The 27660-nt window shown below is 42.6% G+C and overlaps 1 protein-coding gene across 7 annotated transcripts in view; it reads left to right on the top strand.

Annotated features, from left to right (window-relative positions):
* The first annotated feature begins 13257 nt into the window (after positions 1-13257).
* Positions 13258-27660, top strand: part of MTUS2 (microtubule associated scaffold protein 2) — a 590108-nt gene continuing 575705 nt past the window's right edge. For 2 of the 7 annotated variants that reach the window (XM_032403273.1, XM_032403267.1), the window contains exon 1: positions 25249-25519. The gene's annotated coding sequence lies outside the window, so the exon portion shown is untranslated. Of the gene's footprint in view, positions 14440-15743; positions 15919-17555; positions 17686-25172; positions 25192-25248; positions 25520-25882; positions 26150-27660 lie in introns of those variants that run through there. The other 5 variants (XM_032403274.1, XM_032403270.1, XM_032403269.1 and 2 more) reach the window with 4 other exon arrangements.

Below are 27660 nucleotides of genomic sequence, written 5' to 3'. Positions count from 1 at the left end.
GTTGTGATCTCTCCTCTTTCATTCATGATTTTGTTGATTTGGGTCATTTCTCTTTTCTTTTTGATAAGTCTGGCCAGGGGTTTATCAATCTTGTTAATTCTTTCAAAGAAGCTGCTCCTAGTTTCGTTGATCTGTTCTAGTGTTCTTTTGGTTTCTATTTCATTGATTTCTGCTCTGATCTTTATTACTTCTCTTCTCCTGCTGGGTTTAGGCTTTATTTGCTGTTTTTTCTCTAGCTCCTTTAGGTGTAGAGTTAGGTTATGTATTTGAGACCTTTCTTGTTTCTTGAGAAAGGCTTGTATTGCTATATACTTTCCTCTTAGGACTGCCTTTGCTGCATCCCAAAGATTTTGAACAGTTGTGTTTTCATTTTCATTGGTTTCCATGAATTTTTTTAATTCTTCTTTAATTTCCTGGTTGACCCATTCATTCTTTAGCAGGATGCTCTTTAGCCTCCATGTATTTGAGTTCTTTCTGACTTTCCTCTTGTGGTTGAGTTCTAATTTCAAAGCATTGTGGTCTGAAAATAGACAAGGAATGATCCCAATCTTTTGGTACTGGTTGAGACCTGATTTATGACCTAGGATGTGATCAATTCTGGAGAATGTTCCATGGGCACTAGAGAAGAATGTGTATTCCGTTGCTTTGGGATGGAAAGTTCTGAATATATCTGTGAAGTCCATTAGGTCCAGTGTGTCATTTAAAGTCTTTATTTCCTTGTTGATCTTTTGCTTAGATGATCTGTCCATTTCAGTGAGGGGGTGTTAAAGTCCCCCACTATTATTGTATTGTTGTCAATGTGTTTCTTTGCTTTTGTTATTAATTGGCTTCTATAAGTGGCTGCTCCCATGTTAGGGCCATAGATATTTACAATTGCTAGATCTTCTTGTTGGATAGACCCTTTAAGTAGGATATAGTGTCCTTCCTCATCTCTTATTACAGTCTTTGGTTTAAAATCTAATTTGTCTGATATAAGGATTGCCACCCCAGCTTTCTTTTGGTGTCCATTAGCATGGTAAATTGTTTTCCACCCCCTGACTTTCAATCTGGGGGTGTCTTTGGGTCTAAAATGAGTCTCTTGCAGACAGCATATCGATGGGTCTTGTTTTTTAATCCAATCTGATAGCCTGTGTCTTTTGATTGGGGCATTTAGCCCATTTATATTCAGGGTAACTATTGAAAGATGAATTTAGTGCTATTGTATTGATTGTAAGGTGACTGTTACCGTATATTGTCTGTGTTCCTTTCTGGTCTATGTTGCTTTTAGGCTCTCTCTTTTAAGCAGAATTTTCTAATAGTTGACTATATAGGTTTAGTTTTCAGGAAAAATTTCTGATCTAAGAATATTGATTTAAAAATCATCAATGTGTAGTTGTTAATCGAGATCTTGGGGGGGGGGGCGATGAGATTTACCAGAAAGAATGTGTGGAATGAGAAAAAATGGGGCTCAACAGAATTCTTGGGAGAACCAAAATTTCAGGTTCAGGCAAAGGAGCTTGCATACAAGGCTGAGGAATGGCCAGAGAGGTAGGAGGGTGTTAAGAATATTGAGCTGAGGAGATTATTCTGGATTTTCTGCATGAGTGCAAAATGCCATTGCAAGTGTCTTTATAAGAAAGAGGCAGAAGGAGATTATATACATGCAGAGAAGATGATGTGAAGATGGGGGCAGAGAGGGGAGTGATGTGGCCACAAGCCAAGGAATGCCTGGAGCCACCAGAAGCTGGAAGAGGCCAGGAAAAATTCTCCCCTAGAGTCCAGAGGGAGCATGGCCCTGCTGACACCTCGATTTCAGATTTTTGGCTTCTAGACTGTGAGAGAATAAATCTCTGTTGTTTAAAGTCACCTGGTTTGTTGTAATTTGTCACATCAGTCCTAGGAGACTAACTCAGAGAAAAATCAGGAAAGCATGATATCATGGAAGCCAAGGGAGAAAGGATTTCAAGAGGATGAGTGGTCAATGTTCAACAAATAGTTATTAAGTGCATTCTATATAGTAAGTCCGGTCCAAGATTCTGGAGATGCTGTCCTCATGGAACTCACATTTGAGTTTCCTAACCATGAACAAGCGGTGTTCACTACTGCAAAGATGTCAACCAAAAAATCTCGAAAATAGTTGTAGTGGACATTTGTTTTTTGTTTTTGCCACCCAGTATCCTTTCACCCTTATTTTTATTATAACACCTTCATTTCCTTTTAGAGAACTTCCTTCACCATTGTGTGCATTCTGTGTAGTCTCCTGGGACTTGGGATCTTAAAGCAGAGGTACAAGAATGGGAAATGCGTCCAAAGTTCATTCACTTCAAAAGTGGGGCTCTGACCAGGCTGTTGAATAGTTGTTACTACCAAACCCCTAGGGCTGTTCTGGTTTCTGCATTTCTTCTGACCCTGGTCATCCAAGTTCCTGATGATTCCTGCTCTATTTCTTTCTTAATGATTCCTTGTCTGCCTAAGGCAGTTAGGTTTCTCTTACTCGAACGTAAAGACTTGTAATTGATATAGGCATCTGTTGGCTTTCAGCCAGATTATGATTTACTGAAGAGTATAGTATAAAGGAGGAGGAGTACAGACAAGTGACAAAGAGAAAGACGGTAAAATGGCTGGAGGAAGGTGTGGCTTAGGAGAGGTTTCCTTTCTCTTTATTTTCAGATACTGAGGAGATTTATGTGTTGGTGGAGGTAGAGGCTGAAGATGTAGCACAGAGAGGGGGTGACTGATGGAGTTGTGTCTGTGAGGAAAGAAGAGATGGGATTTCAAACAATAGAAGATCTTCTCTACTATAACTGAGGAAAAGAGGTGGATATGATTGGAACTAAGTCTGTGGGAGTGGTGCAGAAAGTTTATGAGATTCTTTTCTAGTATCTTTTATTTTTTCTGAAAAGTGAGAGGCCAGGTCATCACCCAAGAGTGAAGAGGACAGTGGTAGAGTTAGTGGTTTGAGGAAAGAGGAGGGGGCTTGAAGTAGCCAGTGTGGAAGATGAGAGGAGAATCCACTAAAGCAACTTGGCAGAACTGGCTGGAAAGGCTGTGAGCCTTGTTTGGGTCAGATACTGTGAATTTTTCTAGTATAATATGTAAGGTTGTGTGGTTTTCTTCCTCGGTGCTTAAAAGCATGAAGAAGGCCAATAGTTGGAGTCATCCAGGGCTTGGTTTTTATCAGGTAGGTGTGATGGAGGGACGATGAGGTGAGCTTGTTGAGAATGCCAAGAGATGTTTGACAGGGTGAAATGTTGGGTCTAAGCTAGGAAGGGAGTGTTGACAGGAGAGGTAGATAGGGGTGAGGGAGAAGGGTGAAGGTGCTAGAGGGCTGGACAAAGGGAGAGAACTGATGCCGAGGAGGAAGTAACTGGGTGATCCAGCTGGGAGAATGAGGGTGTGGTCATAACATGGATGCTGGAGCTAGGATTCCAGGGGACGGGTAGGTCCAGGTCATGGCTGAGCGAGGGAGTGGATGGGCCACCGAGAAGAAGGTTGCTGCTGATAGGAGGTCAAGGCACTAAAAGACATAGGTTTTTATGGTCCTTCTCAAAGATGTTTCATTTCTTCAGCCTAGAAACAGAAAGGAAGACTGAGCCAGATTGTGGAGTCTTCAATAAATGATGAAGCAAGACAGGAAGTTTGGAAGATAACAGCAATGTGGAAAGAAAGTGTGCAGTAGATAAGAATTTGTTTCATGATGTTCAGGTACACAAAACGTGGCTTTTTTGTTTTATGACAAATCAAATCTGGCTCCAAGTCCCCACTTCCTGGTTGGTGGCATAGTTGATGTTGGTAATTATTGGGGCTCATCATACCCTCTTGTACTGAGTTCTTTAACAGAATTCCAAGGTTTACATGGTCTCAGGGTGTAGGATACTGGCTGCCATTATATTCCACATTGTGATTGCACAATGTGGATGTCCAACCTAGCTGTGCTACTCAGGTGGGCTAGAGTGGTGCCCATGGTGCCCAGTGGGCCTGTCCACTGGTGGCTGTTCAACCACAGCAGACCCTCCCTGGTGATCCTGAGCCTTGTGGATTTAGTCTCCAGCCTCCACAGACATCCACTCACCCTGATGTAGGTCCAGCCATATCCAGGACACGTGGAAGCAGGGCTCAGGCTTCCTACCCTCCTGGAATTCATCACATCTGCTTTACAGGTTATGGAGCACTCCAAAGAGCTTTTGTTTGTGGAGGTTATAGTGATCAATATTTACTATGCCAGAAATTAAAACTGAGAAAGTTTCAAAATTTTTATTAATTTATTAAAAATATTAATAAGCCCATTATACATGGAAATAAGTCACAGTTGTTTTGTGTAAAATTAATATTTTCCAAAGCATAAAAGCTTAATAAGAAGAATACTTTTTTTTTTTTTTTTACATTTTTGTAAATCACGTTAATATCTGGATTCTCACGTCTGCTTCTGCATTTGATCTGTTGTGATATCACACATAAGGTAGCCTCTGGACAGCTCCATGTACAATGTTGAGAGCATGAAAGTGAAAAAGGCAAAGAACATCATATTATTATGAAAATACATTTGACCTTCTGGAACTACTGAAAGGGTCAAAATAATGATTTTTTCTAGGGGACAGCATTTTGAGACTCTCTCTTTAGAGGATCCAGCTCTTCATGGGGCTGGAGGGGTCATGCCCCTCTTCCTTAAAACTTAGGGCTCCTCCAAAGACCTGTTCTTGCTTCTCTGGGTCAAGAGTAAAGTCAAGTTTCCAAGACTCAGAGGCATGATTGCTTTCTGAGAACAGGTTGAAATAAACACTTCTTGTTCTTTTTTAGTGAAATACCCATAGAAATCATGGCAGTTTCTTAGATTAATCCACTACAGAGGGATGGCAGGTGTTATTGGTTGAGGGTGGATGGGGAATGGTTTGGAAGCAACCGACAGAGAGGGAATGGGGTGGTAAATGAGCAGCAGCCGCCCCTTGGGAGGGCTCAGGACACATCCATGGCCCCACTAAAGCTGGGCAGTTTGAATCCGGTTAGACTCCATGCTGGTTTTCTCCTTGCCTAATCTTTTCCAGAAACTTCTCCTTCACACCCATAATGTGGGCTGATATATGGACTCACTAGCCTCTCTCCTTTATCCCTTTCTCCAGACTAGCATCTCTTGCTATCCAGTTAAAATCTTTCTAGCTGTGTGGCCTTGAGCACCTCTCTAAACTCCACTTTCACAACTTGCAAAATGGGAGATTGTGGTAGTATCCATCCCAGAAGATTGTGCAGACACATAAGAAAATGCATGCAAATTACCCAGCGTAGTCCAAGTCTGGGGCACAACAGATATTCACTTCACATTAGCCATTATCAATGGGCATGTCTGGTAAGGCCTCTGCGAGATGTAAGAGCCCATTGACCCTTTTTCTTTAATATAGGGCTTTACTCTATATCCTCTCTATAATCCTTTAAAGGCCTCCAATGCACTACCAATTCCCATTTTGTGTGTATCATATCAGCAGGCGGGAAGTCTGTGAGCATCTCCTTACTGTGCCTGTATCTTCCGTATTTATCTAATTATCTTTGTCTGCAAACACTGGTCACCACAATCCTTTCCTTTCTTACTGTTTCTTCTCATTCATTTTAAACAAGACTGGCTCTAGGCCCATAGTAAAATCACCATGGGTTACAAAGCAAGTTCAGAAATGCAAAGCCATTTCTATATGGATTATTTCTGCTGAGCCACTTTCACCCTGGCTTATCGGGATGGGAGGGGGGGTGCCTGTGGCCACAACAGCTGCAGCCCCCCTCAGGGCCCAGTTCCTCCAAGGCACAATGAGCTGAACCATCCACTCAGTCCCAAGGTCTGCTCCACCCTTTGCCCAGCCGCTCAGATCTGAGGCTAACTTGGCAGAAAACAGGACTTGCATTTAGTTGGTGAGGACCAGCTCTTAAGTACTCTCTTACAGACCCTTAAATACTCTTTCCCCCCTTTCTTTTATGAATTCATGTTTATAAAGAAAAAAACTATCTGAAAAAAATCCTGTTTCTTTGGTTTCTCATCCCAAGATACTTGGATTTGACAACTGGATTATTTAGGGAATTGTGTATCAGTCATGCATCCAACATCTATTTCTTGAGAGTGTCCCATGTTATGGACACAATTCTCGGTTCTGGAGCTCCAGCAATGAGCAGGGCAGACACAATCCCTTCTCTGATAGAAGAGGATGAAGGGCAGAAAACACACAGGGAAACAAAGCAGAAAGTAGCCCGGAGGCCAGGTGTACCAGGTAGAAATTTTGGTTCATTGCAACAGAAATCGACTTTGTTTTCACCAAAGGCAAAAGAAGGATTTTACCGGGTACAAAAGGGGCTACTCATAGAATAGAAGAAAAGGCTGAAGAACCAAGGTTTGGGAGCTCCCAAACAGAATCACTTGGAGGATCTAGGAAACTAGAAGTGTCTTTCCCGCATCCCCACTCAACTCAATCAGCTCCTGCTGGTGTCTCCTTCTGGGTCAAAATGCCAGAGAGAAGGTGGCTGGCCGGTCCAGCTTGAGTCACATGCCCACGTCTTGGCCAGGGGAGGGCTGGCCACCTGGATTGACAGTCTCTCCAGGGTTCTCTCCAATGAGGAGAGTGGTAACTCCCCCAAGGAAAACTGGGGTGCTGTTGCAGAAGTGGGAGAGATGGGTACCAAGCAGACAAGAAGAACAGATGTGCCTGGTTGTAAAGCAGGTTACCTAGGCGAGGCCTAGGGGTTTTAGCTCATGCAGGGGTTCCAAAAATGGATGTGCTTTTGGTTTGCATTGTTAGATCCACCTAGGTGTCAAGGGTTTGCCAACCCCACAGTCCCTATGGGGTGAAAATGGGACTGAGGATTTAGGATTTTGAGAAGGGTACTGACAATTAAAAATGTATCAAGGGCAATCAGGATGGCAAAGGATCTAGAAAGCCTGATCTATGAAGAATAATTAAAGAAGCTGCTGTAATAGTCTCGAGCCCCTAAAAGAGATGTTAGTTGTCTCATCCTTGTGATGTGTTCTAAATGAGTTAAATAGCGAGGTTCATTCCCTCTTTAATGATACTTTATTATAAAATCTTAGTCTGTTGGGAATGAAAACTGGTGCAGCCACTCTGGAAAACAGTATGGAGGGTTCTCAAAAGTTAGACATATAATTACCCTATGACCCAGCAATTGTACTACTAGATATTTACCCAAAGGATACAAAAATATTGATTTGAAGGGGCATAAGCACTCCGATGTTTATAGCGGTACTATCAACAATAGCCAAACTATGGAAAGAGCCCACGTGTCCATCGACTGATGAATGGATAAAGAAGTTGTGGTATATATATATATATATATACCACACTATAAGTCAATCAGAGAAAGACAAATACTGTCTGATTTTACTCATATGTGGAATGTAAGAAACAAAACAGATGAACATAGAAGAAAGTAAAAAAAAAAAAGAAAGAAAGAAAGGGAGGCAAACCATAAGAGACTCTTAACTATAGAGAACAAACAGGGTTGATGGAGGGAGTTGGGTGGGGGATGGGCTAGATGGGGGTGGGCATTAAGGAGGGCACTTGGCAGGATGAGCACTGTGTTTTGCTTGTAAGTGATGAATCACTAAATCTTACACCTGAAACTAAATTACACTATACATTAACTAGAATTGAAATAAAAACCTGAGATGTAAAAAAAAAAAAATCAATAAAACAAAAAATCTTAGTCTATCAAAGGAAAACTTTAAAATACGTATAATCTGCTATTCCTGAACTTTTGTTTATCCTTCTATAAAATGAATTTGAGCCAGATCACCTCTGGGGGCTCCTCCAGTTTTAAAATTCTACATTCTACAAATCTCATCATCTCTTATGAGAGAGCTACATTGTAAATAATAATATTAATATGGTACCTTTACTTGCCAGAATTTATTCTATGATATTTTTGTTTATTCCAAGAGTGTTAAATTAATCTTCATCATTTTTTTTTAAGTAGAGAAGAGTAGATGAAATTTCTTCCATTTTAAAGATTAGGAAACAAAGAACAGCGGTTTATAGGTAAGGGTACAGTACGTTTCGTTTTGTCTCGTTACACTGAAGTGTATTATTTTTGTCCCTTTTATAATAATTATACATCAAACACTATTAGATAACCATGTTGTGAGGATTATTGTCAAACAGGAAATTTTATATTTATCCAAAATATGTCTGTGGTCTAAGGTCTATTTGGTTACTTAGTTGTGCCAAGGTTTTAAAAATAGTTAAGATAAAGTGTGAGCATAGGAACTCAATAATGAAATCTAAGATCTTCCTTCAAGAATAAGAAGCAATTACTATTTGCAATTTAATTAGGAAAACACAGTTAAAGGAATAAAGAGTGTCTGTTCTCCTGCTGAATATTAAAGTTCACCACAAAGGGAACCCTCATGTGAAATGTAGTTGTGGTTAATTAGCTGAAGTATATGGGGCTGGAACAAGTCCCCACTCAGGGCCAGACAATGACCTCCCCAGCGGCCAGAGATCAGTGATCATTTAGGAAGCAAACACTTAGAATCACAAAATCTAGACTATGCCTGTCTATTGCAATATTTCACAACACATAATGCACTCCCCTGTATTTTCTCTTGACATTCGATTTGCAGTTGCTTAGAAACATCATATGCTTGGGCTTATTAATAAAGAATTGTTGATATGTTGACCCTGAACTGAATCCAAGGCAAAGCTGACCACTTTCTGCAAACAAGCTGAGTCAGATCCCCAAGGTGCTTTGGGCTGTAAGTAGAGTTCCTAGGGGCAGTAGGTCTAGCCTCCTGACCCTGGGATAGAATGACAAGTTCAGGTTGGGAACAACATGTTCAGAACAGCTTGATGTTGGAAAAGAGCCCAAGAATAAAAGTCAAGAGTCTTGGGTTCTGGTCTTCTAGATTTGGCTCTGCCACTAGGAGTTGTGTGACTTTAGGTAAGATTCTTTACTTCTGTGGGCCATATTTATTTCACCTGTAAATGGAATGAAGCAGTTACTCTCCAAGGGTGTCATAAAGATGTCACAGATTTGGCGATGGGAAAATACAAAGGTACAACGCAAAGTCGGCATTCTTTCAGAGCAAATCTGCATACAGGTAAAGGGATCTTCTTTCCCATCCCATCTGCTGATCTGACAGGTACATCCCGCAGGACCTGCCCAGGTTGCTGTTTGGTTTTTACTTTCATCTCATCAGTGGGCATTGCTGCCACCAGACAGGGGGTTGTCAAGACATTTATTCTCATTTCAATATTTGACTGTTTACCCATGCTGGCAGCTGGAGACACAGTCATGGACCAAAATCCCCACAAAAATCCTGCTCCTGGGGACATTCTAGTCAGACAATATATAATACATCAGGTGTTGGTGATAGTGCTCTGAGGAAAAATAAAGTTGGTTAAGAGATCAGACCCACCTGGGGAGGGGGGTTGCTCTTTTAGCTGGGGAAGGCTTCCCTGATAAGGTGACATCTGAACTGAGTTCTGAATGAAGCGGGGAGGGTGTCCCCAGTCTGGGGCAAGAGCAGTCCATGGGGGGTGGTGGGGGGTGGAAGTTAAGGACAAAGGTCCCGAGGGGAGAGGAAGCTAGGGTTTTCAAGAAAGATCAAGGAGACCAATGTGGCTGGAATGAGGAGGCAAAAAGATTGGGCATTAGTGGCGGTTTCTGTTCTGATGGTGGAAGGATCATGGGGGAGCTGTTGCCCCTTTGCTGGAAAGCACACAGGTAACAGCACAGTCTAGATTTAGGGGTCCCTAGGTTGTTAGCGTTGGCTGGACCCAGAGAGTAGACAGTGCCCCAGACAGGTATGTGACCAGGACCCGTGCTAGTCTTCTTGAAATGCTAAATAGTTTTATGTTTGTGTTTGTGGTCTTTGAGTGAAGTCCCATGGGCCAGTGGTACCTGCGCCGGGGGCTGGGAGCAGTCCTGCCTCTTGCCACTCTAGGTTGGGTGTGGGTCACCCAGCGACCCTCATCTGGGCCCTAGCCTGGTGGTAGGGGCCGGTAGGGGCCAGGCTGCACCCTCTGCCTGTCACAGGTGGGGGTGAGGAGGGTCTCAGTATCCCTGGGCCTGAGGGAGCTGATATTAAATAAAAAAACACAAGAGGACAGGTAGAGAGACTGCAGAAGGAAGGAAAAGCTTTCTTCCTGGTCTTTGAACAAAGGATCCCTATTTTCATTTTGCAGTGGCCCCTAGTGCGCTTCTCGGTCAGGAACAGAGTGTCATCCCCCTACGCTAGGACCTTGTTTTAAAACCCAGTAAACATCTTGCTGCGTTCCTGTGTGTCCTGTTGCCCTCTGCTGGGCAAACTAGGCATTAGCTCTACCTCAAAATCTGTGAAGAAAACGCTTCTAAATCAAGAAATTAAAAACCCCTTCGAAACAATAGTTAAAATAATCATTGATGTTCTCCCTCTGGGCTTTTGAAGCCTGTTGCGGGTTTTAGTCAATTGCCCAGTGAACTACCTTATAGGTGGGTGAGTTTTGTTTGAAAAACAGCTATCACAAAACCTTAGTATCCGGGTGTGAGATGTAAAGTACAGCAGAAATCACATTTTGAACAGTGGGTGATTCTATTTTATTGTGCCATCATGTAATATTACTTACTGTGTATGAAATATTCCTTACAATTAAAAAAATTGTTGGAATGGACCTACACATTAATAGTACCTTTGTTCAGAATTTAAAGAACCTAATCACTCCAATTTCCAAGTTCTGCATATCTGGCAATTTTTCATTCCATTGGACATAGGGAGAATTACCTAGGGAATATTCCTTTAATGTTTGCAATACATCAAGAATTTAATATTTAGCCATTAAGTCACCGCTTCTAAGATAGACTCTCTTTTTGGCAATGATGGTACCAAAACCATAAGAAAGATCACTGTTAAAATTGGTGGACCCCTGTTGTCTTCAGCTATTTTACTCTGTGTGTATGTGTGTGTGTGAGAGAGAGAGAGAGAGGGAGGGAGAGATGTATGTGGAGCATAAGTGCACGGTGGTCACCCTCTGTGTCCTGTGTGTAAGGCCGGATGTCATCAACACAACTGAGGGCCCCATCTAGACTCCTCCACGTTGCACTGTGGCGCAAACTTCGTCTGACTTCTCTCATTTAAATTTCACAGCCACTTTGCAAGAGGGGTATTCTACTTCCCACAGAACACTGAGCTTCACTGGGGTTAAATAACTTACTCAAGACTGTTAACCTAGTAACTGACAATCTGGGGTCCGTGCCAGAGCTATCTAACTCCAAAGCCCCGTGTCTTCTGCTATGCAATGTGACTCCCTAAGAAATGACTCTAATCCTGATTAGTTTTTCAGAGAACTACTAGTAAGGATGTAACAGATTGTGTAATGCGATGGCACGTTACAAGTTAGAGATGGCAAAATTATAGACCCGAGGAATGAAGTGACCTGCCCTAAGCTGGGTGTTCAGGAGAAGAACTGGACTTAGACCCTGAGTCCCCTTAGCCCCAGTTCGATGCTCTTTCTTATCGCATTGCTGGAATAACTTAGTTTAGAAACTGGGGATAATGTGTTTTATTCCCACTTTCCCATCTCTTAGGTGGTGGTATTTGTGCCCTCCAGAAACTACCTAGAGTGAAAGATACAAAAGAATGACCTGGTACAAGATTTTGAATGAATTAAATCTTGGTCATGGCCTAACTGAGAAAGGAAAGAGAAAAGAAGCTAACCAAATAGGCAGCCCACTGTCACGCCGCTAGTGTCCCTCAGGGCAACCTTCTAGTCTATTGATCGATCAACCAACATTTACTGAACATCTTCTATGGAGCCACATACCAAGAGAGGAGCTAGAAAAACTAGCAGTGAGTAACTGCCAATGGAGGACTCACAGTCAAATGGGATGAATAAACATGGAAACGAAAATACACTGCAATGTAAGTCCTACAAACATGCTGCTATGGGATTACAGAGAGAAGGGCACCAATTCCTACCTGGGAGAATCAGAATCACTGAGGGACAGGCATCCACTCACGCCAGGATACCTTCAATATGGCAGTGCTATTCACACAACATTTTTCTGGTCTTTCGAACAATGAAATGTGCATCCTTCCATTCCAACTTGGACAAACAAGAGGATCCGAAGATAAGCCAGGAACTGGAACTAGCAGAAATTTGGGGGGAAGACATTAAATTATTTTAGTTAGTAAGGAACAGAGATGTGGATTATTAGAACATTGTGGTGAATTTAAATTGTCTAGAGGGACTGAACAGCAAATGAAAGCTTAATTTCAGCTTGGTTAAACACAGAGTAATTGGAGTCATTAAATTGGTATGCTAATTTGATTAAAAATTTAAAGCAAAAACAAACATGTTAGCTAAAAGGGTGACTATTATATAATCTTAATGAGTTTTCAATTTAAACATTTTTTTCCAACTAGAAATAGGATTAATTTTAGGGCTCCCAGATACATTACATTACATTGAACTCAGGAAAAAAAATAAGAGGATCTAGGAATGATTAATATACCTCACTCATGGATTACAGAACTACATATCTTTTAAGTTTTAGAAAAACAGAAAGTGGAATTGATTATTAAATCTCGGAATTGGGAAAGACTGTTTAGGTTCAAAAGTAGTATAAGTTAGCAGAGGAAAAAATGGAAAAATTTAATTAAAAATGAGAGTTTCCTTTTGTAAAATAAAGAAACACCATCAAAATACTAGACAAACACAGGGGGAATAGTTACAGCAATAAACTAGTGATTGTATAATATTAATTATAATTGTATATAAAGATTATGTAAGGTAATAATTACAAAAAATTGATAAGACATTCTCCAACACCTCAATAAATAGATGTGTTAGTCAGCTGTTACTGCAATAACAGTGCATAACAAATCCCCTTAAAACTCAGTGGCTAATGATAGCATTTATTCTCACATAAGTCTACGAGCATAAGTCAGACTCTGGTTTGACTGGTTTAGGTTGGACTGGGCTGGGTGACTCTGCTTCAGGGTGTAAGTTCATGGGGCTCAGCTCCAGGATGCAGTTTGGGTACAAGTCTATTCCAAGTGTCTGTCATCACTCTAAGACCAATGATTTCCCAGGGCTGGTTCTGATGGTGATGACAAAAGTGCAAGATTATCAGCCAATCTGAGCAAGCACAGTTAAAACCTTTTGAAGTTGAGTCCTTATTTTTTTTTTAAATCTTCTGTCTTTATTAACACCAAGCCCCCTTTTTAGTTTTATGTTTCTCCCTGTCTTTAATTTTTTTTTATTTTTTGAAAGTTTATTTATTTAATTTTTTTGTAATCTCTACACCCAACATGGGGTTCAAACTCATGATCCTGAGATCAGGAGTTGCATACTCTTTCAACTGAGCCATAAAGCCTCTTGCTTATGTCTTGTCCGCTAACACTGTGCTGGGCAAAGCAAGTCATATGGCCAAGTACAACATCATCGGGGTAAGGAATGGTATTCTACCCACAGTGAAAGGGAAAGTAAAATTAAGCTAAATGATCACAATGGGAAAAGGAAATAAACTGGTAAACCACAAAATAGGAAACCTGCAATTAATAAAATAGGGGAAGATGATCAACCTCTTCAGTAACATAAAAAATGGAAATTAAAACTGCATTGAAATAGCACTTATTACTATTAACAAGGAAAATATTAAAGAAATCAAATTACTCAATAGTAAAAATTCTTCCCAACAAGAGCAACATGAGAGTCAGATGGTTTTATAGTTGAGTTCAACTAAATTTCCAGAAACAGATCATTCCATCTGATGTAAATTCTTTCAGAGGATGGGAAGAGTGGAAACATTCTTAATGCATTTTATGGCATCAAAACAAGAAAAGAACACTAGAATGAAGGGAAATTACAGTTCATTCTCATTTTTAAGCATAGATGTAAAAAATCCTAAATAAAATATTCTAAACAGAATCTAACAGTGTATAAGAAAGATAGCACACCATAATAAATACCCCCAAATTGCATGGCTTAAATGAGAGAGGTTTTTAAGTGCAGCTTGTCTAGGCTGGTGGGACAGCTCTAATTCAACAGGTCACCTAGAGATCTACAGTCCTTCCACCTTGTTGCCAGGTCCTTCCAGAGAGCCTTGTACTCACCTGAATGATCAAAGCTGGGCCACTCCCACATCAAGTGTTGTGGTCAATACAATGTGAGGAAAAGCTGAGTCTGGGGTAAGCAATGTTTCCTTAAGTAGGAGCTACCTGGAAGCTGCACCATTACTCCTGGAATGAATAGAATTGTTGGACAGCTCTATGCCCATGAGGAGGAGGATGCAATTTTTTGGAGGCGATTGGCAACCTGCCACATGAGGAATAGCCCTAACAAAAGATGTTCGAGATCCATATTCAGAATATCATAAGATCTTATTGGAGGATGTTAAAGAACACCCAAGAAAATGGAATGATATGTTTTTGGAGAGGAGTACTCAAGATCATGAAGTTGCTTATTCTCTCCAGATTCTCAAGAGACTCATAAGGTATTAGAAATCCAAATAGCATTAAGAGGATTGCAGCCATTCTTATTTTATTGCTGTTTTAGCCATTCCAAATATAATTGCCTGGGGGAATTTATCTTGGGTCTAGGGACAGAAATTATTATTTTTGTCCCATTTGTATCATTTGAGCAGTGTCAGATTGGAGGACAAACAGACTTTGGGGGAAAACACAAGAAGAGAAGGTGCCACTACCATTCTACTCTCTGTCCCTATGAATCTGACTACTCTAGGTACCTCCTATAGGTGGAACCATACAGTATTTGTCCTTTTGTGGCTAATTTATTTCACTTATAACATTTTCCAGGTTTTTCCATGCTATAGCATGTGTCAGAATTTCCTTCCTTTTAAAGTCCTGAATAATATTCTATTATATGTATGTACTACATTTTGTTTATTCATTTGTCAATTCATACTTGGGGCTTTCTACCTTTTTGTTATTTTGAATATTGTTGCCATGAACAAGGGTGTACAAATACCTCTTTCAGTCCCTGCTTTCAACTCTTTGGGTATATACCTGGAAATAGAATTGCTAAATCATATGATCATGTGGTAATTCTATTTTTTTTTTTTGAGGAACTGCCGTACTGTTTTCTAGAGCAACTGCCCCATTTTACATTCTCACCAGCAGAGCACAAGGTTCCAAATTTTCCACATCCTGGCCCCTGGTTACATTTTACGTGACAGAGCACACCACTGCAATGCATCTGCTTCGTTTTAAAGAATACCATCATAGCTGGTTTATTATTTTTTCTTTCCTTCTCTCAAGCATTTATCCTATGTCATTTTCTTCTTATCAAAAATCCAGGACTCAGCACAGTTATGGTTTTGGGGGATGGGTGCTGAGATCAGCTGGGCCACCAAGAATAAGCCTTAATATTTACACTCATCATAAATTATATTGTTACGGCACTTTGCAAAGTATAAAATGCTTTTATATTCATAATCTCTTTGATTCCTGTGCTATAAGGGGGATTATGCATTTGTTATTATTCCCCTTTTTAGATGGCTCCCAGAATCTAAGTAACCTGCTTAGGTTGTATAGCCAGCGTCGGACTGGATACAACACCTTCTGATTTTTGACACATTCCGTGCTTTTCCCATCACACTGTGGGAATTCTTTAGTCCCCCTGATAGGCGCATTCACAGAGACCCGTTTGATTGTTTCCCTTCCAGATATATGGTAGGACTGGCTCAGATATTTAAAACTGCTGTGAAATATAGAATTAATATCTGCTTGTAGACCTCCTGGATCCTCTTGGTCTCACCATTTGCTCCTGCTATTGCAGCAACCAGTTTCACGAGGCTTAGGCCAGCTTTACTTCTATATAACCAGACACCACCTCACCTTGATTCTGCCTTGGGCGTCTCTTGTTTTCCTCCCTGAAGGAACATCTCGCATCATGGCCTGGGGTACCTACAGGAACATCGCATCTCTCACACATGTGCACTCTGGAAGAGCAGGTGAGTTAAAACTCATGGGACCACCTTTGGCCAAAAGGAAATGAAAGCCAACAAATAAATAGTCTCCCTTTCTTCTTCCAGGAGAACATTTCTGAGATGCATTCCATAAAAGGTTCTTTAGAAAGACCTGGCAAGATCTAATACCATTCACCTTTAGCAGCGGCCAACTCAGTAATGCATTCATTATTAGTTTTCTCTCCTTTCGTGTTTGGCAGTTCTCCATATAACTGATTCTTAGGACCCCACTTGCCCAATAAACTCCCTGGACACAAGTTTCCCTCCCACCCCCCTCTCCAGGCTTTGCTTTCAGGGGATTCTGTGCAATTCTAGAAGTGAGCAGATCTTTAGGATGGAATTTGGGCTGGGCCACTATTTCATCAGAGAGCAATAAGGGCGCCATTGCTAGTCTAAATTGAGAATGACAATTTTGGCATGCAGTAGCATCAAAATAAGTAGGATTCTGACCTGCAGTGGACAAGAATGGGAAATGTGGTAAGTTTAGTGCTTAGCAGTTTGGAACAAAAATAATTATGAGGATTGTGGCAGAGCGACAGAGGAGACTGAAGGCATAGGCTCAACTGGTCTCTCATGTCAGGTCAGACCCTGTTGTGAAACAAGTGGGGTCTGGGATCTAAGATAGAGATATTTGCATGGGCAAGATTGAGTCTTTTGAATCTCCAGACTTCCTGGAACCATCTGGACTGGTAGAAGCAGCCTCTCCCTCTTGCTAGAGGACAGAAGTTTCTGCTTGCTTGATTGCCAGTAAAAATTTCACCTAGGGCAAATGCCTCACAGAATTATGCTGGACTCCTCAAGATCCACTTACACCATCCTTCTGCTGCCCCCAGGCTGGTTTCCAAAGTCAGCTCTCAGCTCAGCCTGAACAGAAAAATAGCTTACACACACACACACACACACACACTCACACACACACACACACTCACACACACTCACACACACATTCATTTTGTAGTTTTTCACAGCGGTACATGTGCTAAGTGATTGGTTTATGGGTGGTACTGCGTGATCAATAGCCAGAGTGCATCAGTCCAGGAACCATGTGGTAGAAGTAGAACTAGACCCTCTTACCAACACTTTCAGTGACCCACTCATCATTTGTGCTTCCTGGAGGGATTTGAGGTCCTGATTCACTGCAGTGGTGCCACTGAACTTGAAGCTACAACTATCATCTTGTCACTTTGAGATTCTCATGGCAATAGACCAGCAGGTAAGGGAAGGAGTTATTGTTCTGGCAGGAGACGCTGATTATGGTTATCACAAGGAGCTAGAACTATTGCTGCCCAGTGCGGGCACAAGGGAGTATGCCTGGGATGCAGGGGATTCCCTGGGCATCTTTTGGTGCATTCATGCCCAGCAGTAACAACAAGTGGGCAACTCTAGCAGTCATGGCTTCACATGGGCAAAGCAACTAAGGGTCAGGCCCCTTAGGGAGGAAAGTCAGGGTTACCCTATCATGTAAGCAACCTAGCCTGGTCAAAGTCCTAGCAGAAGTAAAGAAACTCTGGAATGGGAATTAGAGGAGGAAGATGCTAATTATCGGTGACCTTCTAGGAAACAGGTGCAACAGAAGAGACCGTAGTTTGTTCTACTAACTGACTTGTCTTAAATCTTCATAGAGATTACTGCCGGCCACCACCATGAAGGGAATGCTGTGATCGACTGGACTTAATGGAAAGCATGAGAGCGATGAGTGGTACCATGAGACATAGCTCAGATGCATTTTATAAGAACCCAGAAAGGTTGAGCGTAAGTCCTCTGGAGCAGTGACTAACTCTATAATGAATCTTTTAAAATTCAATATTTGTATATATTGTGAAATGATCACCACAATAAATCTAGTTATTATACATTCATCACCACACGTAGTTACACAACTTATTTTTCTTGTGATGAGAACTTATAAGATCTACTCTCTTAGCAGCTTTCAAATATACAACACAGTATTATTGACTGTAGTCATCATGCTGTACACTACATGCCCAGGACTTATTTATTTTATGACTGGAAGTTTGTACCTTTTGATCCGTTTTTCCCATTTCCTCCACCCCCCCCACCCCCCACCCCTGGCAACCACAATCTGTTCTATGAGCAATTTTGTTATTATTTATGTTGTTTAATAATGGGCTTTAATGTTGGTTTTCTTCCTTCCTTGGTCTCTTTGTTGCTGTCCCCTGGGATCACCTCCCAAATAAACTACCTGCACATAAGACCCTTGTGTCTTGCATTTAGGAGAACCTGGGCCATAATAACCTAATTTAGTGCACAGTTAAGATCATAGGAGCATAAGAGAACTAGACCAGGGACTAAGGGAAGAAGACAGACCAAAGCCAGAATGGTAAGCAAGTACTCAATGGTAAGCAAATGAGTAGGCTGCCCGCAAACTAGGGTTTGGACTCCTTTGGAAGTGGTAGGTTAGGTTTTGTTCAGACAGGAGATGTTGGAACTAAGACCTCTGCATAAAGCCTCTAAGGGCTTCCTCATTGTAAAAAGACCCACTCATCAATAAAAGAAATCCAGAAGGAAACCAAGTACAATTTCTAAATAAAAAATTATCAAATATAGGAGGAAATCACCCACAGTCAGTGAGAGTGAACAGAAAAAGCAAATAATATTATAGACCCCTGAGGGCTTCAGGTATTAGAATAATCAAATGTAAAAAATATTGAAGTGTTCTTAATAGGTTTACTAAAAATAAGCAGAGAATTGAAAATATGAGAAAAGAATAAAAGATTATAAAAATAGACACACACGTTTGAAAAAGAACTGACTAGAATTTGAAGAAATAAAAACAGAAACATTAAGAAATGAAAAAGAACCAAAGAGAATATTAAGAAAAGTTTAAAGAATGAAACTAGTAAACAGACACTACTGATGAGAAACTGCTGAGCTGGAGTAGAGGTGTGAAGGAATTATAAAGGATTGAGAGGAGAGAGCAGAGAGGAAAAGAAATGGGTAGTAAGAAGAACAGACTAAGAGACACTAGAATAAGAAAGTATAACATGCATTCAATTGGAATTCCAGAAGGACAGAATAGGGACAAATCAATATTAGAAGATAGTATTGCAGAATTTTCCAAAATTGGTAAAAGACAAAATTCTTACATGCAGGAGATACAGTAAACCACAAACAAGAGAAAACAATAAAAGCCACACCTAGACATAAAGAAGCAAACTGCAGAACAACAAAGACAATGAGAAGGTGTTAAAAGTAGAGGGAGAGGAGAGAGGTCATGTTCAAAGGAGTAACAACTGGGGTGGTAGCTGGCTTCACCATAGCAGCAACAGAAACCCGGAGAGAAAGTAACTGTTAACCTAGAATTGTAGGTGTGAATAATAACTGTGCAAGGATGGAAATGAGATAAAGATGTCTGTTGGAAACCAGACTGCGAAGTGTTTATTGCCAATAAGCATTCACAAAGGAATTCTTGATGATGTACTCCAGAAAGAAGGAAATTGATCCCAGAAGGAAGATTTGAGATTCGAGAAGGACTGGTTAGCAAACACTGACTATAAAATAATAACAACACTGTCTAATCTGCATTGTAAAAAAATCCACTGAAATATTGCATGGTATCATATGGGCAGGGAATAAATGGAGTTTAAGTGCTCAAAAGTCCTTTATTGTTCAGGAGAAGCACAGAGATGTAAAAAGTTAGAATTTCCAGTTATCTATACGTGTTACAAGAAAAAAAATAGAGTGTATGACTTCTATAACAGGAAATATAAAACAATGAAAAATTTCCCTCAATCAATCTAAGGGAGGCAGAAAAAAGAAGATGCAAAAAAAAAAAAAAAATCAAGATCAATGAAAAGCACAGATTCTTGGCAGAAATAGTTTCAACTATATAAGTAATGATATAATTGCATAATAATTTGCAATTTCTGAAAAGACAGATGTTGTCAGATTGACTAGAAATAACCAGAAATTGCAAATTTATAGGGAACACACCCAAGACAACACAGAAAGGTTAAAACACCGAAAAAGATATATGGCTATTATTAACCCAGAGGAATCTTCTATAGCAATATTTATATCAGAAGAATGTTTATATCAGAAGAAAATATATTTTAAGGTAAAAAGTATTAGGGAGAAAGAGAATCACTATATACTGTTAAAATGTATGATTTACTAGGGCTGTCTAATGTTTTGAAACTTATTTGCCTCTAATAACGTAGCTTCAGCATACATAAAGCCGCAGCTGATGGGATTGTAAAGGGAAATGGACAAACTCAGCATCATAGTGGGGGATTTTAATACTCCCCTTCAATGACTGAGAGCTCTTGGAGACGAAATATTGGAAAAGATATAAAATATTTGGACCCAAAATTTAAAAGCTTGACCCAGTGAACATACATAGAAACCTGAACCTAAAAATTAGAAGATATGCATTCTTCTGAAGAACATCGAGTATTTATGGAAAGGTTACACATTAGGTCTACATCAATTTCAAGAGTTGGTATCAAAGAGGACATGTTTTCTGGGCACAATGCAAATAAATTAGAAATGAATAGGAAAAAAGTTATCTAGAAAAGCTTCATATATTTGGAAAGTAAAACGACACTTCTCAAAAACTCATGGGTCAAGAAAGTAATCCAAATGGAAATTAAGAACTTAACGACTTAATGGTCCTGATCAGAAGCACGACACGTAAAAATGTGTGGGCAATGTATCTGAAAAAAGAAAGACTGAAAATATCAATGAGCTAAGCTTTCAGCTTGAGAAGTTAGGAAAAGAGCAATAGAATAAACCCAAAGAGCACAGAGGAGAGGAAATAATAATAATCAGAGCAGAACTTAAAATTTTTAAGTAAAAGAAGAACCATGAGAGACGATGGACTCTGAAAAACAAACTGGGGGTTCTAGAGGGGAGGGGGTTGGGAGGATGGGTTAGCCTGGTGATGGGTATTGAGGAGGGCACGTTCTGCATGGAGCACTGGGTGTTATGCACAAACAATGAATCATGGAACACTATATCTAAAACTAATGATGTAATGTATGGGGATTAACATAACAATAAAAAAATTTTTAAGTAAAATGCAGTAGAGTCAACCAAGTCAAAAGGTGTCTTGAAAAAGACAAAATGGAGACCGACCTTAGGCAGAATGAACTAAGAAAAAAAGGCACATCTACACAATATTGGAAACAAAACGGACACAACTACGGAAGTAGCAAGTATTTAAAATTAGTAAGAAAATACGCTAACTGACCTTATGTCAGTTGTGGAGGCTACAGAGATGGGTGGCCCCGGCTCGCCTTCCACGAAGGGCCTCAGTGGCTGGGGAGGCTGTGAGCGGCTGCCTCTGGCTGGCTCCCTCAGCGCCTGCAGAGAGCCCTCTGGCCCAAGAGCACACCTTCTTCAGTGACTGAGACAGGTGGGGACATGAAAGTCTGGCCATTTAGCCTACTCTGGGACAACTCTGACCATGTCATTTACGCAGTGGTGTGCTCTTAAATGTTTAACGTTTGGCTTCTCAAGGGTAGGTGGGAAACCCTGATTTGTTTGCCCATTTCTGTGGTGTGAATGTCACCCTCGATGATTTCAAGCTTCCAAAGGGATACCACTAAATGTGGGAGTTGGAAAGAGATCCCCAATAGCACACTATCATATAGCACTGCTACCCTACAGATATGCTAGCTGTAAATAAACTCAAGAACATGTATACGTGTGGCAAAGTCATGGAAGTGATGAGCATTCATTAACTTTGTTTTTAATATAGTATATATAAAATTTTAAGTTTATATAATTTTATCTTTCTTTAAAAAAGATTTTATTTATTTACTTTAGAGATAGAGAGAGAGCATGAGCGGGGGTGGGGGGCAGGAGAGGGAGAGGGACAAGCGGAATTCCCACTGAGCACGACGTATGATGTGGGACTCCATCTTGCAACCCTGAGATCATGACCTGAGCTGAAATCAAGAGGTGGACGCTTAACTGACTCAGCCACCCAGGCGCCCTTGTAAGTTTATATAATTTAATTTTTCTTTTTTTTTTTTTTTTTTTTGAGAGAGAGGGAGAGAGAGGGCAGGGTGGGGAGGGACAGAGGGAGAAGGAGAGAGAGAATCCTAAGCAGGCTCCATGCTCAGCACAGAGCCTGCTGCGGGGCTCGATCTCAGGATGCTGAGATCATGACCTGAGCTGAAATTAAGAGTCAGAGGCTTAACCAACTGAGCCACACAGGCGCCCCTATAATTTAATCTTTAATAATGGCTGTAACAACTGGTTCACAGAATTCCTGGAAATGGAACAGTTTGCGCCCGTGAGCTGGTACAAGCAGGCTCACGCACTCTGTATGTGCTCCAGAGCTCCCCCAGGGTTTGATGGAGGCTTTGTTGGGCTTTAGTCGCAATCTGATTACTCTCTTTGTCCAATCCTGGTTCCCTTCCCTTTTCACAGGCACTGAACCCTAATAATGTTCTGCTGTATGGCAAACCGGTTACTGTGGTCTGAATGTTCATGTCCCCCCCAATTCATGTGTTAAAACTTCACCCCCAATGTAATCGTATTTGGAAGTGGAGCCCGTGGGAGGTGATTAGGTCATGAGGGTAGAACTCTGGACCACATACAGCGTGGTGTGCTGGAGCCTGCTTGTACCAGCCTGCACATGCATATTGTTCCATTTTTAGGAATTCTGGGAGACCTCATGAAAGAGATTCCAGAGAGCTCCCTTACCCTCCCATCCTGTCCCAGTTTGGGACCTGTGAGGAACAGATGCCAAGAAGGATTAGAAGTCAAAGAGCTGTTGAGGAAACCCCTGTCCAGGGTGGTGCAGGAGGGAGGAGGAGGTTGGCATATAAGTGAGGACAGCCTTCAGACTGCTGCAGGAGATGCAGGAGAGAGACAAGGGGGGGAGACAGGTGTGAGGGGCTTCAGAGTGTAGTGCTGTCCTGAGAGAGCCTTGGCAGGGTGAGGGGGAGTTCTGGAACAGAGGCTGCGCATTAGATCAGTCCTCCATCAGGCAGAAATGGCCCGGTGCTGGTGCAGCCACCACGCCCCGCCATGCAGCAGGATGTATGACCTTGGTGTGAGCGCTGTGGTAGATCGGAAGGTGTAATAGCAGGAGGCTGTCCGCTAGACTCTGAAGATATGAGTGTCACGCCGCCATGGCTGACAGAGAGATCTCTCCACATTTTAAAGATTTAAAAAAAAAATGTATTTGAGAGAGAGAGAAAATAAGACAGAAAACTCACAAATGGGGGGAGGGGCAGAGGGAGAGGGAGAAGCAGACTCCCTGCTGAGCAGGGAGCCCCACACGGGGCTCGATTCCAGGACCCTGGGATCATGACCTGAGCTGAAGGCAGATGCTTAACCGACTGAGCCTCCCAGGCGCCCTCCACATTTTAAATGGAAGCATTGGACCATCCTTGTAGGAGTTACTGAATATAGGTTTTGCTGTTTTCAGCCCAAATTTAAGGAAAGGGGACAGTGATCCAGGGTGAAGGTTGGCAATGAGAATTACAGGGTGCTGTGAGGTGGTGGTGGGGGGAGTACTCAGCCACTTGATGCAAAGAAAGGCATGCTTCTGGAGAACTACTTGGAGAAATTGGTATGTTTCACTTGGGGGTTGGGAACATGCCTGAACCTAGAGATGACTCCTTGCATCCTACATTAGAAGCTTCAAGGAGAGACACTCATCAGAGACTATGACCAGAGAAAGACACTGCAGTGGCAGTGATCTGCACTTCTAGCTTGGTGGGCAAAAATGCCAGGTGCTTTCTGTGGGTCAGCATGGGCATGGCGGAAGCTAGCTAGCTAGGTCAGCCTGCCAGAGCATGGTGATCCCACAGAAGATCTGTGTGAGGTGGACGACCAGAGCAGAAACTGACCTGGAGAGTTTCCCCACCTTGCTGTCCTGGCGGAACCAGCCTTCACAGAGCTGGCTGGAAGGATGTAGAACAAAGAAGATGTTTCCCTTCCCAACGCAGGCTTCTCAGTTTGGGTCATACCCAACTGGTGGTTGCTGGGAGGGGAATGGGGAAGGTTTAAGTGGAGTGAGACTAAGTTTTGATTTGGGTTGGACTGGACTTTTTAACACTGGAGAATCAGTCTGTTTATTAACACCTAACAGTGGCAAGAAAAGCTATGGTGACTGTCTTAGATTCTTCCAGAGGGGAAGGGAGATCTGATAGAATGATTTCAAAAGACAGTGTGGAGAAAAGGTGCTAGTTCATGATTTCCCTTCACCAAGTAGTTCAGCTTGTTTAAGAAGTTAACTTGTATAAAACACTGCTTAACATGGTAGTTGGAAAAAGACACCCTCTTAGCACCTCAATAGTACAAGGCCAGCATCACCGTTTCATTTTCATATTGGTAAGCGTTTATTCCACTGCGGTTGAACCGGAGGGAGTTCTCTGATCTCGATTGCCTTTTCTAACCTTCTAGGTGCATTACTTAGGGAAACTGGAAGCATTTCAGGTAGGACTGGAGGGGTCAATGTGAAAAGTCAATGTGTTTATTCATAAGAGCGGTCAAGTTCTCTAGAACCCTACGAACGGTGTTAGGCACAGAAAACCTGATTCTAGAAGGAAACGCCTGCCTTTTTTGCAGCCATTTCCAAAGATGAACTTTGGGCTTCTCGCGAATCAGGAATCCTACTGCCCTCCAAGTTTTTCCCACTGCTGACCCCAAATTCCTCCTGCTGCACAGAATTCGAAGCCGCTCCCTCTTCCGTCCTAAGTGAAAAACAGCAGATCCCGCTCTTCGAAGCCCCCTCCCCGGCAGCCCCCGCCCCTCAGTCTTATTCCTTCCTTCCCCGGGGACCGCCGGTGGCGCAGCGGGGCCACCATCCGTGCGGGGCCCACGGGCCTGCCGGGAGCTGGAGCGGGACGGCGCGCGCACGGAGGCCCCGCGGCCGGCAGAGGGCGCTGCGGCTCCCCGGCGGCGCGGCTGCGGTCTGCGGGGCGCCGGGCCGGGAGGAGGTGCCCGGGCCCGGCGTGTGCGTCTCAGGGTGGCCGGGAGGGGGTGCGCGCCTCTGCCGCCCCGCGCCGCCCTCCCGTGCGGGCCCGCTCGCCGCCCGGCGGCTGTCACCGCCGACCGTACCTCGCGAGCGAGGCGCCCGGGTTGTGTGGCGCCCTCCGACGCTCGGGCTTCGCCGCCGCGCGCCCCGCCGCTCGTCTTTGTCCGGGCGAGGCGGCCGGAGGAGCGGCGGCCGCGGCGGCCGAGCAGGGGCGCGCCCGGGCGTGCTGTCGGCGGGCCCCGGCCGCGGGCGCCGGTGGCCCGGAGCGGGGGCGGCGGCCTGGGCGGTGCCTGCGCGAGGTGAGTGCGGGGGCGCCGAGCGGGCGCTGCGGGCGCGGCGGCGGGCGTGGGCGGCGAGGTGACGGCGCGGGGGAGAGCGCCGCAGGTGCAGAGGCGTCTCTGGCTGCGCCGCCTCCGCTGGCTTCTCTTGGCAAGTTTGTCGGGCCCCCCCTTTGCGGACCTCCGTGGCGGGTCAGCAGAGTCCAGACCTGTCGGTAAATAGAAAACTCGAGCTGAAGGAGGAGGAGGAAGAGGAAGAGGAAGCGTGTCGGAACCTGGTCCGGGATGAGAGTCTCACTGAGGGCAGTGGTGGCTTCTTGGACCTCTTTCTTGGCTCTTTCCCACCCAGGTGAGCGAATCCTCTTCTGCGCGGTCCAGCAGGGCCGGGCTGGGTTCCGCAGCCTGCCTTCTGGAACCCGCTCGCAGGCAGGTGCACGGAGTTAGGGAGTCACTGCCGCCGGGCTCAGGGCAGCGCAGTATTTATTTGGCTTTTCTGTCATCATAGCACTTAGTCTTTCCTGCCCACATCACCTGCTTGGGCTGAGGTTTTGCAGCTCATTTGGCGCCTTCGCTGCTGCTAGGTTAAACATCTTCTGTTTCGGGAGGGGTGGTAGGTTAGTTGAGTCGAATCCTTCCACCCGCCCCCCCCCCCCCGCCCCAGCTTTGGATAATTTGTTCTGTGTCTTCGTCTTAATTTAGTAGGAATGTGTTATTTCCTTTGAGCTTTATGATGGTAAAGCAGTGAAGCGGTTTGCTACATCCATTTTTTTTTTCATTCTGAGCCTGTGTACAGAAGGAATTTCAGGCACACAAGTGATGTTACTACCATTCTATTTTAAATACAAACATGGAAAGAAGTACTCTTGGCAGGGTACCAAAGGCGCCTGTACTCTCTGTTATATAAGTGCTTTAAGAAATATTTGCTCATTGGTAAAGTTATAAAAGTGATTACAAGAGTATCTGAGGAGAAGGGTTGAAGGTAAGTCAGAACTATATTTTCAGACCAAAAGTTTATTTGAAGAGAAGCATGGTCTTAGCTTGAGGTACCCTTTAAGATAATATAGGGCCCTTTCTCTGAACTTACTAGAATTGCAAAACATTAAAAAATAAAATAGATTCTGTAAAGGCTATTAAGAAACTTGGTGGAAATTTTTGACTACTGATTGATAGAGATAAAAAAGATCCCATAGTATGGCTTTCAAACTATTGAATGATTTTCTTTTTGTATCTGATGGAAACTTAGTAATTATGAGCTATCAGTTATTAAAGATCCCTGCCCTCAATAAAACCGCTACTCGTATTTATGGTTATTTTTTTTCAGGTAAGAAGAAGATAAAAGTAGAAAACATCAGAAATTCTGACGTGTAGGCACCCCCTCTTGTGCCCCCACCTCGGTATTCCTTTCTGTTTTCAATTTATATATCATGGCTTGGGGTGATGCTGAGGCATATGTAATGTTAAAATCTCTCTTGGTGATTCTTACGTGCAGCCAGGGCTGCACAGAGACCCCGGGGATAGCACTGTTTCTGTTAGTCACTTTGTAGCCCAATGTGTGGCTACAGGGGTGTAAGGTAAGTTAAAATAAGTGGTTGAAAATTGGGGGAGAGAAAAATGGTATTGGAAAGATGTGTCGAAGAATTACAGCGTGTACACTTTTGTGTTGTATCCAAAGATCTTCCTCGATGATTTTTTTTAAGCCTGCAGAAATCGTTGTTGTTTATCAGGGACCCATAATTCCCTGTAAAGTACATAGAGAAGTCCTAAGTGGGACATTTCTTTGCGCCGAGGTAAGAGTGAAGTTGAGGAGTAGTGTCTGGTTATTCCTTCTGTGTGCACGAAAAGATAATCAAGTCTTATTAAAAAATCTAATTAAAAACTTAATGTAGACTAGTAAATGAAGTGCAAAAAGCTTTTCATTGTTTTCAAGGTTGGAAATAGACCTGGCTGCTGACTCAGTGTTTTCTATCTTATGTAATTCCAGATATTCAGCTCTTATGGATGGTTTATGAAGGCTTATGTAAGAACGACGACTATGCTTTTTGTACTCTGTTAAACTCCCTGTTTTGGCTATTACATAATTGACACAGTACTAGATGGTTAGAGCCCAAATAGGGGAAGGATGCACAACCCCAGCCCAGCACATGTACTTTTATAATGAATTGCTGTTGCCAAATTAGTGGGAACGGCAGGGATGGAGGTTTGTGAAAGAGAGATAAGAATAGCATCTAGAGGACTGATGTAATAGAATGCTGTTATGCTTAGCGGTTTTCTAGAGATTTTAATGCTGCCGTATAAACCGCTGTAGTCTTTTATTTCTCCCAGCAGAGGTGGATTTACTGGGAAGCTAATGAATCTTAAGCTTCAGGGCCCCTCACGAAGGCTTCTTCTGAGCCCCCTGGGAAGGCCACTAGCAAGTAGTGTGTTCACATGGTCATACCTAATTTTATATTTGCATTTTGGATTCTTTTTAAATAAGGATGACACTCTTCC

The sequence above is a fragment of the Phoca vitulina genome, unplaced genomic scaffold (assembly GCF_004348235.1).
Source record: "Phoca vitulina isolate PV1807 unplaced genomic scaffold, GSC_HSeal_1.0 scaffold5, whole genome shotgun sequence".
NCBI lineage: Eukaryota > Metazoa > Chordata > Mammalia > Carnivora > Phocidae > Phoca > Phoca vitulina.
Note: the sequence above shows the minus strand (reverse complement) of the source record. Positions and strands in the feature narration are given on the sequence as shown.